Source organism: Zonotrichia leucophrys, chromosome 4, assembly GCF_028769735.1.
Source record: "Zonotrichia leucophrys gambelii isolate GWCS_2022_RI chromosome 4, RI_Zleu_2.0, whole genome shotgun sequence".
Lineage (NCBI taxonomy): Eukaryota > Metazoa > Chordata > Aves > Passeriformes > Passerellidae > Zonotrichia > Zonotrichia leucophrys.
In genome coordinates, this window is record NC_088173.1 from 23,214,149 (window position 1) to 23,227,738 (window position 13,590).

At 36.7% G+C, this 13,590-nt stretch overlaps 1 long non-coding RNA gene across 4 annotated transcripts in view; it reads right to left on the reverse strand.

Moving 5' to 3' along the window:
* Positions 1 to 13,590, reverse strand: part of LOC135446655 (uncharacterized) — a 47,265-nt gene that overhangs the window by 12,754 nt on the left and 20,921 nt on the right. For 3 of the 4 annotated variants that reach the window (XR_010439858.1, XR_010439857.1, XR_010439860.1), the window contains exon 3: positions 341 to 431. The exons of the other annotated variant lie outside the window; for it this stretch is intronic. This is a non-coding gene — a long non-coding RNA (uncharacterized LOC135446655). The remainder of the gene's footprint in view (positions 1 to 340; positions 432 to 13,590) is intronic. 4 annotated transcript variants of the gene reach the window in all.

Sequence of the window (13,590 nt, forward strand, 5' to 3'; positions counted from 1 at the left end):
AGAAAAATGTTGCTTTCTTTTAATACATCCCATATAAAATCATATATTACAGTGAGAGCTCCTGTGATACAGTTGGATCTACAAAGTTCAAGAGCTCTGCATTTTTCTCTGTCAGGGCAGAGTGGACTTGGCAGCTGCAGTAGCCACTAGCCTGGATAATTTCTTGAGTGTAAAACCTAAACAAAACTAAAAAATGCACCACAAATGAGGAAAAAAAGTGGAAAAAAAAAATCAAAGATACTCTACTAAATAGGCCAACAAAATATTCACTGGGGAGTAGTAACATTATTGTGCAAGTACATTCCAAAGTATGCACATTGCTCTTGGGTTCAACATTTACCTTAAAAGCAGAAAAATGTACAGTAAATTGTGGCAGATCTGCAGTTTGGCTACAGAGAGTCCAAATACTGACTTCTCCTCCTTGGATGCACCTGAAATAAAGAAAGAACCAACAGTAGACCCCACCTTTGAGTGTGTGCATTTAAGGTAATCATTCTGCAGCTGCTTGAACTTCCTGGCTCCAGAGGAAATCCCAATTGTGCTGCTGGCAGAAATTCCTGTGTCAGGTGCAGGTTCTCTGCATCCAGAGCCAAGGCTCAGCTTTTTACTGGCTTGACTCTTATACCTAGCACTGTTATGAATAATTCTTTCTAACTATTATAGCAGCTCCTGCTGCTCTGCTCTCTCACAGAAACTTACCTTCTTTCCTCTTATAGTGATATAAATCCTGGGGTCCCACATCCTAGTGGATGCACAGACTCACATCCTTCCCTCATTACTGTGAGAGTGTCTAGTGATTCATCTAAAGGGAGAAATTAATGCATTGCTAATAGTGACAACAGAAATTACTCTGGCAGTCAAGGGAAAATTGGAATTTAATGCACACACACAGAGCAAAGGCAGAGGGTGGAATGGCACATTCTAAGCTTGCAATTATAGAATTATTTTTAGCTATTTCCCCAAAAAATATACAATATACACAGACCACCTGATGCAGCAAGGAGTAGTGTAGACAGTGAGAGTTAGAAGGAAACAGCAGAGAGGTGAGATATAGGTCTGTAAGATACCTACATGTATCCCACTTTGTTCTTTAATACATATTTTGAAGACTCAGCCTGTTTACCAGGGACTCAGACTGCATAGGAATATCAAAACAATGTCCCAGTAGTACAAATACTTGATACTTGCAAAAAGCCCCCATCAAACTAATAAACCTTTTTAGTCATGACTCATTCACCAGCTTTGCCAGAGCACTTGTTTGCATTTCTGGTGTCACCAGAGATGATGACTATTTAATAAACTTCAAAACAGAATTTATTTAATCTGATATGACTTGATTGAAAACATGTCTGTTTGAAGTTTTTTCCTCTATCAGGTGGAATAGAACAAGTTCCCAATAAGGAGGGCAATCAGAAGTGCTGCAACATTACAGCTAGCATATTTATCACCTCACTTTGAACAATGAAGCATTCAATTATAATGGTGGGCTATAAGGACACAGTTGATACTAGAGTTGTCCAAATGGTCTAGAGAAGGTGCTTGTTAAAGGAGTAGCTTGCAGATGAGTGCCTTACTCCCTCTGGATTAGAATAAACACAGCCTTAAAAGTGATCTAAACCTTAGATAAGTGATCAGCTGCAGTCTCTAGAAGGTTTGTGTCCAATGCCTGGGCCAAGGAGAAATAAATCATAATTGTCCCTTCTGGAACTCAGGCTTATCTGTAAGGCAATAGTCTATAAAAATAATATTCTAGCTAAAGGTGAGAGTTGAAAACAAACAAAGCAAAACCTCAAAAAAAAAAATCTTTCTTTGTTCCTGCAATTCGATTGTGAAAAGAATATTTTATGGTTCTTCCGATTTATTATTTTTATGCCAAGTATATTTCTGATCATCACAAATGTCTCAGACATAGATTTATTTATGAATGCTCCTACATGTATTTCCAGCTTCACAAAGGAACCTCTTCTGCAGAATAACAAGAATTTTCTTAGATCTCTATAAAAGTTCTCCAACTATCCATTATTTCCCTTTTCTTTGGTGTTGCTTGGTTGGTTTGGTTTCTTTTTTATCATCTCATTGAGTGAAATAGAATTGTGTATATTACTCTTATTATGAAGGACCCTTACATAAAGGGATTGGGAAAAGAATAAAAATATTCATTAACAATTCTAAACATACACAAGGTTTTACAAAGGCAGGTTAACCAATGGTATTAAATAAAAAATAAATATATTTTAAATTTATATTTATATGTAAATATATATATTGTATAGTTATATAAATAAAAATAATATATGAAATTCAAAAAAGCAAATAAAAAATCTAACATGCTAAGGTTTTTGGGCCATATCCCATGGTCTCTTACTCTTGTGTACTGAACTGTAAAGCTGCTCTAATGTTTTTCAGTCATGTAACTCAATCCCACATGTTGCAAGAGCTTTTTCTTCAATTTTTCTATCAGCAAGCAGAAGTACAGTTTGTGCACAAACACTTCTTCCTCTCAAGCTCCCCATTTCTTTTTTTTTTTTTTTTTATCCTCCATTTGAAAAGCTTAAGTTCTTCCCAGGACTACATTAGGAAAGAGGGATACCTACCCAAAACTGGTGCCAGTTCTTTATTCACAGAACAGCTTGAAGGTTTATATTCTTTTTTGGAATATAAACTGCTTCCATCTCTTTAGAAATGCCAATGTCCCATGGCTGGGTGAGCCATGGTCATCTGCTGTCCTCAAACAGATGTTTCTCTAACTTCTAAATAAATTATTAGCCCATAGAGATGTAAAATGTTCTTTCCTGCATCACACAGCAGTGTTCAAATTTCAGGGTGAAGACTCCACACAATTAATCATGTATTTCATGGGAGCTTGCACACTGAATCATATTTTGCACGAGTTTCTCAACTGGATCAATGCACACAGCTTACTTACTGCAGGATCTTCAGTGACCTTTTGAATTCAGTCACTGAGGAGCAGATTGGTCTTTGAAGGAAAAGTCACAAATGACTTTTGGAATAATGGTCTAAGCATTAAATCCCACAATAAAGGCATATCTTAACCTTTTCCCTTTCCTGCCCATTGAAAATAAAATTTTAAAAAATCAGAAAAATAGCTGAGCAAGATAGGGCTTATCGATATTTCTGAGCAAGAGGAAAATTGAAATTATCAGGAAACATTGGGAGCTAATTGAGAATATAGTAGAAACTTGGTAGCCATAATTCTCCTTCTCACACAAACTATAGTTATGCTCCTAGCCTTTTATACGTTCATTCAGAAAGTAGTAAATTATGAAATAGGCTTGGTTCTTAATAAATATTCATAACCTCAGGGCACTGAACAGCACAAGCAGAATCCTGTGCTGATCATCCCTTCAAGTCCTGGGATATGAGCACTTTAGAATAGAAAGTGATCAGGGAGAGCCTATTCTAATTCCTCTGCAGTATTTATTTTGCTTTTGAAACAATATAAACAGTTAAAAGAATCAAAAATTACTTCTTCTTTTATGTCAAAAACTGTAGAATCTGATTTTAAGCAACACAGTTTACACAGTGTGGCCCTGCAGGGCAGTGCTGAATAAGGCAGGTGCTTGCCCGCTTCTGAAAAGGTGCCATGATACATCTGTGGCAACTAGGCAATATTTCAGACACCATCAATAATTTTTCATGTTCTTTACTGCTTTTTTTCCTACTCTGCCAGGCCACAAATAGCTTATGCCATTTTCTGACCTGATCGGAAGCAAGCAAAATGAAAGGAATCTGCTTTTCCATTTTCTCATACTCTTATCTATCACAGGCTTCACTGTTTACATTCTAATTACAAAATAAAGAGAGGCTAATAATTTGTTTCATCTTGGTGAACATTCAAGCATTTCAGTTTCCAATTTTAGCTGTTTTCTACCATAGAAAACACCATCTTTCCCACCATCTGAAAAGACATAATGGCTCCTGCTTTAAAAACACCATTAAAGAATAGAAGTCATGATTAAGATTACAGTGAGATATGCTTTTAAGGCAAGTTAGAGAAAGAACAAGAGTTTCAACATGTTCCTATAAATATTTTGGCCCATGTAAGAAATAAATATATTCTAATTGAAAAGTACATTGCTTCATATTCACCTTCCTCACAGCACTTTTATTCATTTTTATTATAAACTACTTCAGGATTCACCTTTTAAAGATCTTTCATAAACTGAGACATATTGAGTTGAGCTAATCCTCACATACATGCTCTATTTCCTACACTAATGAGGAAAAAAATCAAACTCTCTCACTTCATACCAATATAGGATCACTTCCTGTTAATCTTGTCCTTGCAAAAGGGCCCATTTCACCATATTGTGCAAATAAAGAATATAAAAGAAAAAGGTTAATTACTGTTCCACTACATTGCATCAGTGTAGCCTTTGTATCTCTCTCATTGCAAGAGATTTTATGTGCTAGTTAGGAAGACAATTGGAAATCTAACATCCTTCACAGTTGAATGTCTATTGCATCCTCCAAACCTAGTCCTGTGAGCAATTCTGTTCTTCCAAACATTTGGAAATAAAAAAGGATATTTTTGTTCCTAATGGGACCAGGTAGTAAAAGAGAATAGGAAGCAAAGTCATTAGGAAAAAAAAAAAAAAGCAATAGTTTTGGCAAGTATATCAGATGAGTAATTAAGTGCACTCCTTGTTCAACAGTGCAAAGAGAAGTTAATTCCTGAAGGGTTTTGCTAGGAGGCATTGTGTGGTATCTCCAAACTATGTGGGATAAGGGTGGGGGCTGAAGTATGGAAGAGATCCAAAGTGAGTTAGGGATTAGATTCCTGAGAGATTGCAAGAGTCATCTAGGGTTAATAAAAAGAACAAAGTGAGGGAAAACACTGCCTGTAATGAAGTCTATTGATTATGAAACTGCCTCCAAAGGGAGCAGTGTTTGCCTTTTAAGAACACAACCAATGAAAGCATTAAAGACAGCTTGTAAAAAGACACAGCTGAACTAACAGAGAATGGTACTTGACCTGGGGAGAGTTTTAGCTTTTTAAATTTTTATGCATAGTATGGTATTTGTATATGAGTACAAAATGTAATCAGTGTTATTACCTGTCCCTACACAAATGCCAGTGCCATTCTCTGCAGGTGTCTGTGGTCTGCTGGAACGAGCTACCCATCCCATCAATTAAATGTTTGCAACATCTATATACAAATTCAGTGTTCCACATCTGGTTTGGTGCCTTGAAATAAGGATTACTGTATAAAGCTGTATTTTACCTTGAAAGCCAAGTGACTTTGTAAGTCACTGAACTCCAGATTCCCTATAACCAAAATTGTCTTATCATGAGTTTCTTCAAACAGTCATACAAATGACATCACCTATAGAAAAAGATCAAGTCCCCACTGACTAGGAGGAATGCATGGTTCAACTTCCATCTAAACCAAGTCTGTATTTATTCCAATATACCCACAGAGGTTTAATCTACTTAGTTCCTGGCAAAGAAACAAAATGCGTTTTGGTTGGGAAAAACAACTAACTCATTGGGAAGTTACAAAAATTAATTGTAAAACACAACTGCGTGGGTTTCTATTCTATGTTACTAAAATACATAAATAGAAAGTCAAAGCATGCATCAAGCTGTCTGAAAATGTAATCACTTTCTAGAGATAAAGGGGTAATAATTATGTTCCCTCACTGCATCTACCCTCTCCCCAATAAGAATCTTTATGTCTACCCGCTCCTTGATCCTTATTTTCCCAAAACATTGATTTTGGGATTTCCTCAGCAAAGACTTAGAATTTTAGCAGCCCTATGATCTACACCAGAAAAATATGTTATACACAGATGCAAAATGCATGGAAGAAAGCAATACCTAGCTTATTATTGCTTTTATAAATCAATCAGTGATGTTGAAGAACACATTTTGTCTCAGTCACAAGTGATCACAGCAAGGAAAACAAACAAACACAAAAAAACCAAACAAAAATTAAACAAATCAAATGTGTGTGATTCTAACTCAAGTCTCAGAGAACTTACCAAAATGGCAGTGCGTTCTAAAACCTACAGGTCCAAATTATTTCCTAATATTCCACAACCAATGACTTTAATTAAAAAAACACAAACAAGAAATAAATCTTGATCAACCCTATTTTATTGTGTATTTTGTTTGCTATATTCAATGTCATAAACTGCCACTACCTTTCCACATAGGTTTTGATCAAGTTCTCCTTCTCACCTTCACTCATATTATTACTTTACTGCTTTGTATCTGAAGTTTAAAAATCAGTGATCTGCTAAAACATTGTGGAGAAAACATGTGGTTCTAGAATCAGATTTAGGTCCTCCTCACCTCAGACACACAAATTGCGATGATTTGCAACTACAGCCTCTGAAATCAAGTATTCAAACGTTTGGTAAGTAGACATGATATTTCTTTGTAAACTTCTACAACACAATTTAAAGAAATGTACCAGGCCTCATTTCCAAAGTATTATAGCTGACCTTGTGGAGGTGCCATGATTGTTGCAAAAACTCTTAAAGCTGAGAGTATTTGTATGATATTTTTCAGATATTTGAGAAAAGTCTGTCAGTGAAACTAATAGGAAACTCCATGCTTTGAAGTATGATGAACTAGAGCAATTGTTCCAATAGAAACAGAAGAAGATACTGGTACAAAATTATTAGGGATCTGTAATCTTCTAAAAGAAAAAAAAAAATAAAATGAGTGCCACTCAGAATTTCTATGTTGCTAGACAATTAAACCTCAAAGTAGATCTGTGCTACTCTCAACAAAGTTTCAATTAATATCTCCAGAGAACTAAATCAATTCCAAAATGGAGCCAATGTAACTGAACTTGTTGCCTTCCAGTCACTCAGTAACTCCCGACAAATATTGCACAGCACTTAGCGGGATTAGGGCAAAACCAACCATGAAAGGCATGAATTGCACAACCATGAGGCACACAGATCTCTCATTATTGCTATAATCACATCAGAGCAGCAGTAAATCTCTGGGTTGGAAGTACAGATCCAATGATATTTGAGTGCATATTGATCCTGGCTGTTTGCTGAAGATAGAAGTGAAAGCCTTGGAGTCAGCAAATGAAGACCATACCAAGTAATATTTAAACTAAAGAGATTTTAATATCTTAGTTAATTTTTGGGAATATTTACACAGCATTAATTATTACTAAATACAGATATTTTATATATATATATAAATGGAATGGAATTTATATTTACATATACATTGAATTTATATTTACATATAAATCTTAATGGAACTTTTTTGCATAGGTTTGTTAGCCAACCTTTAGTTAATTTATACCTGAAGGGAGAGAAAGACTTTCACCAAACACTGTTTTCCCAACAAACACAAACCTCCATGTGTTAATCTTTAGCTTCATGACCTGAGTATTGTCTTATGAACTAGAGGAAGGAGAAATAATTCTGTTTTACCTTCCCACAGGTACCAGATCTTACTATAAGAGTTATAAGTCTCTCATTTGTGCCTGACACTAATAACAAGGCAGAAGGACAGAGCTAATTTTCTGATGTTTATTATTCTTATTTTTCTAATAGAGACATTGGATTCAAGCATTTTCATGCATCAAAGTACATGTGAATATAGACTCTCTTTTTCAAATAAATTTGAGCAGAGGTAAAGATGGTCAATACTCAAAACACTTCATCACACTATATTACCAGGACCGATCCATCCCATGCAATGATTAACAACTACAGAGTTTTCTACTGTTGAAGAAAACCCAAAAACTTCTGTCTTTTAAGAAGAGATCAGGCCATGAACGCACAAATGTAGTTCCAATTTAGAATCATATTACCAGAAAGAAACAAAGTTTTTTTGAGCTAGAAGGTAAGAGTCACTTTCCAGTGGTCCTGAGTGAAAAAACAGTGCCTAAACAAGGAAATTTAGTCTTAACAGGGCCTGCTTAAATTCGTCCCTCCCTTATTCTCTTGTCCTTGTGGTCCATAACTATTCAAGAAAAGGATGATATCACTGTGGAAGCAGCAGATTTTTCTCTCTGTGCCTCTATATAGGCAAACATTTGTGGAGAATATTCTCTTTAGGTAAAACTAAGATTTCCCCCCTCCATCTTCTAAAGATGTCCCACATTAAAAAACATGGATAGAGGGTTGGTGAAATTTAGCTTTGGCAGCACCCAGCTCAAGATAACACATTCAAACCCCATAGTTCTTAGATTTCAAAAATATTACTCCTCTAAGAAGAAGGGAAAAACCAACCAAACAAAACCAAGACTAAAAGTAAACCTCAAAAAAATGTAGTTTTTTTTCTTTGTTTTATTTGCTCAACATCATAAGCAAGACAACTACTAGTTAAGTCAAACTTGGTAACTGGATGTATTGTGTATGAATATATACCCAACCTAACATTAAAAGCAAACTCTGCAGCAGCTACAATATTTTAAACCATTACCAGTGGATCTTTTTTTCAAATATATCTTCTAAGTCTTCCAGTAATTACTACTTGTATGCAACATACCATTTTTCTGTCTCGTTAAGAACACAATAGTATAATTAGGTCTGTTGCAACCTCCCCAAATTGTTTAGCATAACTTGGTATAAAAGATATAGAAAAAATCTGAAACCCTTTTTCTCCAATACAGGTTTAAGAAGACACACTGGGAACACACTTTAAAACAAGACCAGATCTCACAGATACATCTAAGCCAACAATATGTGGCTACATCACTTATCTGTCAACAAGATCTTTTGTCTTACAAGACAAATTTAGTATTTGCTTACAAATCACAGACTTCACAGAATATGTGTTGTTTGCGTGGTGACATTTAATATAAATTAAGCTACTCAGTCAAAGTGAACAGCTGCTGTGCAATCCCTTGAACACTTCAGTAGCTCTTTAGTAACTATCCAGTCAAGAGTGCTTCACTTAAGGCCCAGTAAACTGCATATCAGTTGAGGTAGATGAATTCACTGCAAAGTATCCAGCCTTTCTCTTTCTAGCTGTCATTTTTTTTTCATGGCAATTCATTTCCTATCATTTACCACTAAGGCAGAAAGAGGCACTGGAAGAAAATTCAGAAGCACTTGCAACCATTGTGAAATAAGGTGTCACAGTACACTGAATTCCTAGCACTGATGCTGGGGTTGAAAGAAGATTAAGCAAGCTAGGAAGCTATGAATTCAAGCTATAAAGCAAAAATTAATCGAAAGCTTTTCACAAATATCTTTATTTCCCATCTGTAAGCTAACGTCTTGTTTGTAAATATTTGATATATAGATCCTTCTGTTTTATTGTTGAGCCTGTCTAAAACTTGGATGGGGAGGAGGAGGAAGATGAGAGTTGAATCAGAAGGAAACTGAAATTCTTAACAGCATCCATGGGCTAAGGAGTGTTTCCTGTCAAGGATCAGCCTGCAAAGAGTGGGAACTGTACTGCCCATGACAGTTTCTGGGAAGAAACTCCCTCAGGCAGGTATAACTTAATAAATACTCTGTTGCAAAGGAAAGGTGGTTGAGAGACACACCAACAGCTCTGGATGAACTGTGTATTATTATAACCCCCGGCAAAACGAGGCTGACAAATGTTTTCACTCCCAAAAAGGTGGCAAGCATCCAGCAAAAAACACTAAAAATGTTAAAAACCCTGGAAGGAACAGGAACACCAATATGCATTTTAAAATCTGAAATCCACCTCCAGTCTCATATCTGTAGCCATTGAATGGATGTGACTTGTGTTTTCTTGATGGCATTATTCCAGTAAGCAACTTTATTGGCAACTGAAGGGACAATCTTTGGAGCAGTGATTAGAAATGACACAAAATAATTTTTTAATAGAGCTCTAAAAGCTGGAAAACAGCAGCAGTAAGATCATTCACAATCACTGATCATATTGCTTTTGCCAAAGAAATACTTAAATGACTTCATACCTTAATTAAAACGAGCTAGTTAAGGAGAGGAATATGCTATCATGTACAGGAGGGGTTCTGGAGCAGCTGGTAGCACAGTGCTGTGCCACTGAGTTTTAAACTGCTCAGCCACACCTGGCTGATCCACCCTCTCACCCCTCAGGTTCCACTCCTGCCTGACTCGGATGTTTGTCAGTTTTGCTACTTTCAGCTGTTGGGAGATGACAAGTTGTTTCAGCTGCCATCCAGCTGGTTTTGAGTCCCCTGACTTTTTCCTTCAAACCATCAAAAGCTTGACACATAAGATGTCCAAAATCCCCAGAAAGCAGATTCTGACCTGAATTGAAATCAGCCTTCCCTCACATCAGCAGCTATTGAGGGGAATGTCTCTTCTGAATTAAACTCACACGCACTTTGACTTTGCCATCTCTAACACCTGCACATGTAGCATGTGTACATACATACATACAGAATATAATATACACCATTTTCTTCCTGGGGAGAAATTCAGGAGGCAATAGGGAAGAGAAAGGAAAGCTCATGAGAGAGCAGTAATCTTGATTAACCCAATATGAGCTGATGCTCAGATAGCATGGAACAGACAATAATGGTGCAAAGTACAAAGAATAAGGCCACAAAACTTTTTTGAAATCTGGATTTAAAAAACTACTTATTTTCTAATGTAAAAATAGCTCAAATGAAACCAAGTTCTTTGAGAGCCTTACTCTGTATTCTTTGTGGAAGTACCTTCAGAGGAAAACTTACTGGCTGTAGATGTGACAGTCTTTAAAGCAGCTATTGGTTTAAAAGGTGGCAAGTTTTCAAGATCTGAAACGACTAGAAATGCAACCAAAGTGAAATGACAAAAAATATAATGTTCCTTTGTCTGATCCAACCAAATCCCAAAATTGGTATGTCACTTAACTCACAAGTTTTTGGAAAATCTCAAGCTGTCTGACTGCTTCAGAAAAAATCTTTACATCAACCCAGCTGCATTTGGCAATTCTAAGTATGAGAATGAGAATTATTTCAGCTCAAAGATGACAGGAGGAGTATCACTCTCTGCAGGGTTGCCACAAATGTGTCTGCCCTTCTCCAACCAACACCCCAAAATCCTCTGCATCATATAAACTCATCATAAAACTTGCTCTTGCTTATCAAGACCATAAATATCTGCTCCCTGACAGCCTCTGGGCATTCATAGAGTCATAGTATGACTTGGGTAGGACAGCACCCCTAAAGATCACCTAATTCCAGCCCACCCCCATCCCTGCCATGAGTAAGAATGCCATTTAGTAGAGCAGGTTGCTCATATTGCTGAAATATTTTGAGGAATGGGGCAGACACAATTTCCCTGGGCAACCTGTTCCAGTGTCTCACCAACTTCACAGTAAAGATTTTCTTCCTGATATCTCATCTGAACCCGTTCCCTTTCAGGTTGAAATCATGGCCACAATGCAGCCTTCCAGTAGCTAAAAGAGTTTTATGAAAAGGAGAAGCAATTTTATACAGGTAGATAGCGACAGGACAAGGAGCAATGGTTTCAATTCGGTAGATCAGGGTGAAGTTGACGAGTCTCTGTGTATCATCTAGGACAAAACCATTTAAATGTGTGGCTTTTATATAATTATATACAAATATGTTTAAAATTTAAACTCTAAGTATATTTGTTGAGGGATAAATGCCAAATGGAATAAATGGGAATTAACACTTTACAAGGGGGCGGGGGGAGAGTGGGAGGGTTTGGGGTTTTTTTAAGGATCATATGCAATATGGTGCAATAATAATTCCAGTACTATCTAGATTCTGGTACATGTTACTTGAAAAGCCTCACTATTAATCCATTCCCCTGTTGTTTTAAAAAACTTCTTAGCAATTTAGTAGCATTCTACATGCTACTAAATTTATTAGGATTTATTTATTTATTAGGATTGACGCCAATTCTTTCAACTTCAATGTATTTTATCACTTAAAGAAGCAGATACACTAAGCTGAAGATAAACAGGGACACACAGTCAAAACAACTCCTTTTTTTCCCTCCTTACAGTGCATTGAAAGTGCTCTCTAATATCCCAACTCCTACTCCTATTAGCAACCTAGTTTTCTTCCAGTGTACTTCTGCTTTAAGTTCAGGCTTCACATTTTCACTTTTAAAGCACCATAACTTTCTGCCCTACTGAAATCTGCCCTTATTGCCTTATGTACCATGGACCTTACTCCACTTCATTAAACCTTCCTCTCCTCTTCTTCACATGCTCTTTTCATGCTACCATTTCTGTTCTTGAAGATACCCAGTGCACCCTTTTGCTCATTCTTCCAGATGAACCTCTGAGTCCTAAAAAGGATTTAAAACAAGCCCAACAACATGTTAAACACTGAATTAAATCTGCTTTCTTCAGTGTAATACCCACCTAAGTCCATACCAGAGCCTTACATGGCGCTACAGACATTTTCTAGGATTCCCCTCTCTATTGCACATGGAGAAAAAAAACCCCAAAACTGTAAAGAGATTGGTTTTTGTGCCTAAAAGTCATTCTACCTCCTCATTTCTCCTGCACTTTAAATATAAAATGTCAGTTATGTACATATTTAAAACAAATAGTCATTGAAAATACATATTAACATCACAAATGCTGTATTAAAGCTCATGCAAATTTGATGGGTAGATGCAGAATTTTCCCTAGCTGCAAGTGTAGCATTTACAGAACATCTTAACACAAATGCCTTTGATTCCCTCAGCACTTTTTTCTACATCCCAACATTCACATTCTGAACGCAGAGATGGAAGTTAACAACACTGTTTATACTTTAGAATAATTTAAAATAAAACAGATTCAGAAGGTAAATAATCACTTCTTTAGAGGCTGATTTGGTGCTATAAAGTGACTCAGTGCGGTGCCACAGTGGTGCTCCAGGGCTGGCCGAAGCCTGCTCCTAGAATGACACCCGGTGGCCGCCCAAGCGAACAGCACGGAGTGATCCCTGCCCTCCAGGGCATCCTCCCTGCTCTGCCCGGGGCAGGAGCCAGCGCTGGGTTGTCGACAGCCGGGCATCAGCTGGAAATTCCCCACACAGTTTGCAAAACGCAGGGAAACCCTCTGCGGATTCCAAATTGAGATGCACACGAATTTTGAGTAACACAAAATGTTTTTTGGTTAATTATATTTTTCCTTTTTTATACAGTTGCATGAGACTACTGGCTAATGGGTACAGAAATCTCAGAATTAAATCTCTTATTTCATTCTGGAAAGAGCTAGAAGTGGGTGAGGGGCATTTCCAAAGTGTGACTGCATGCTCAGGATTAAACCAAAAACTGCCAAATTAAAATTAAACCAAACTACCAAGTTCCAAGGTAGGGAAGATTAGTTTATCTATTCTTAAACATTAGAGGACTGAAATGCATTTATTCAGTGTTAAGCTATTGGAGAAGAAATCCAAATTAGAGGGAGGCATTGTCAGGTTTAAAATAAATTTGAACTAAGTAAAGCTGTAAGAGTGCTTCAACAAGTCATCAAATTTAAAGCAAGGAATCATGGTCTAGAAAAACAATTGGCAACATCAGCAAGAGTTAAGAGCTTCTTGACACATTTCATTCTGATTAAGTACCACATGAGTCAGAGCAGAGCTTTTCTTAGGTAACAGCCTATTTAAAATCATTTGATAACATTCAGTACGGTTTTTACAGTGTTACATTTGTAGGACTTCTGGAAAG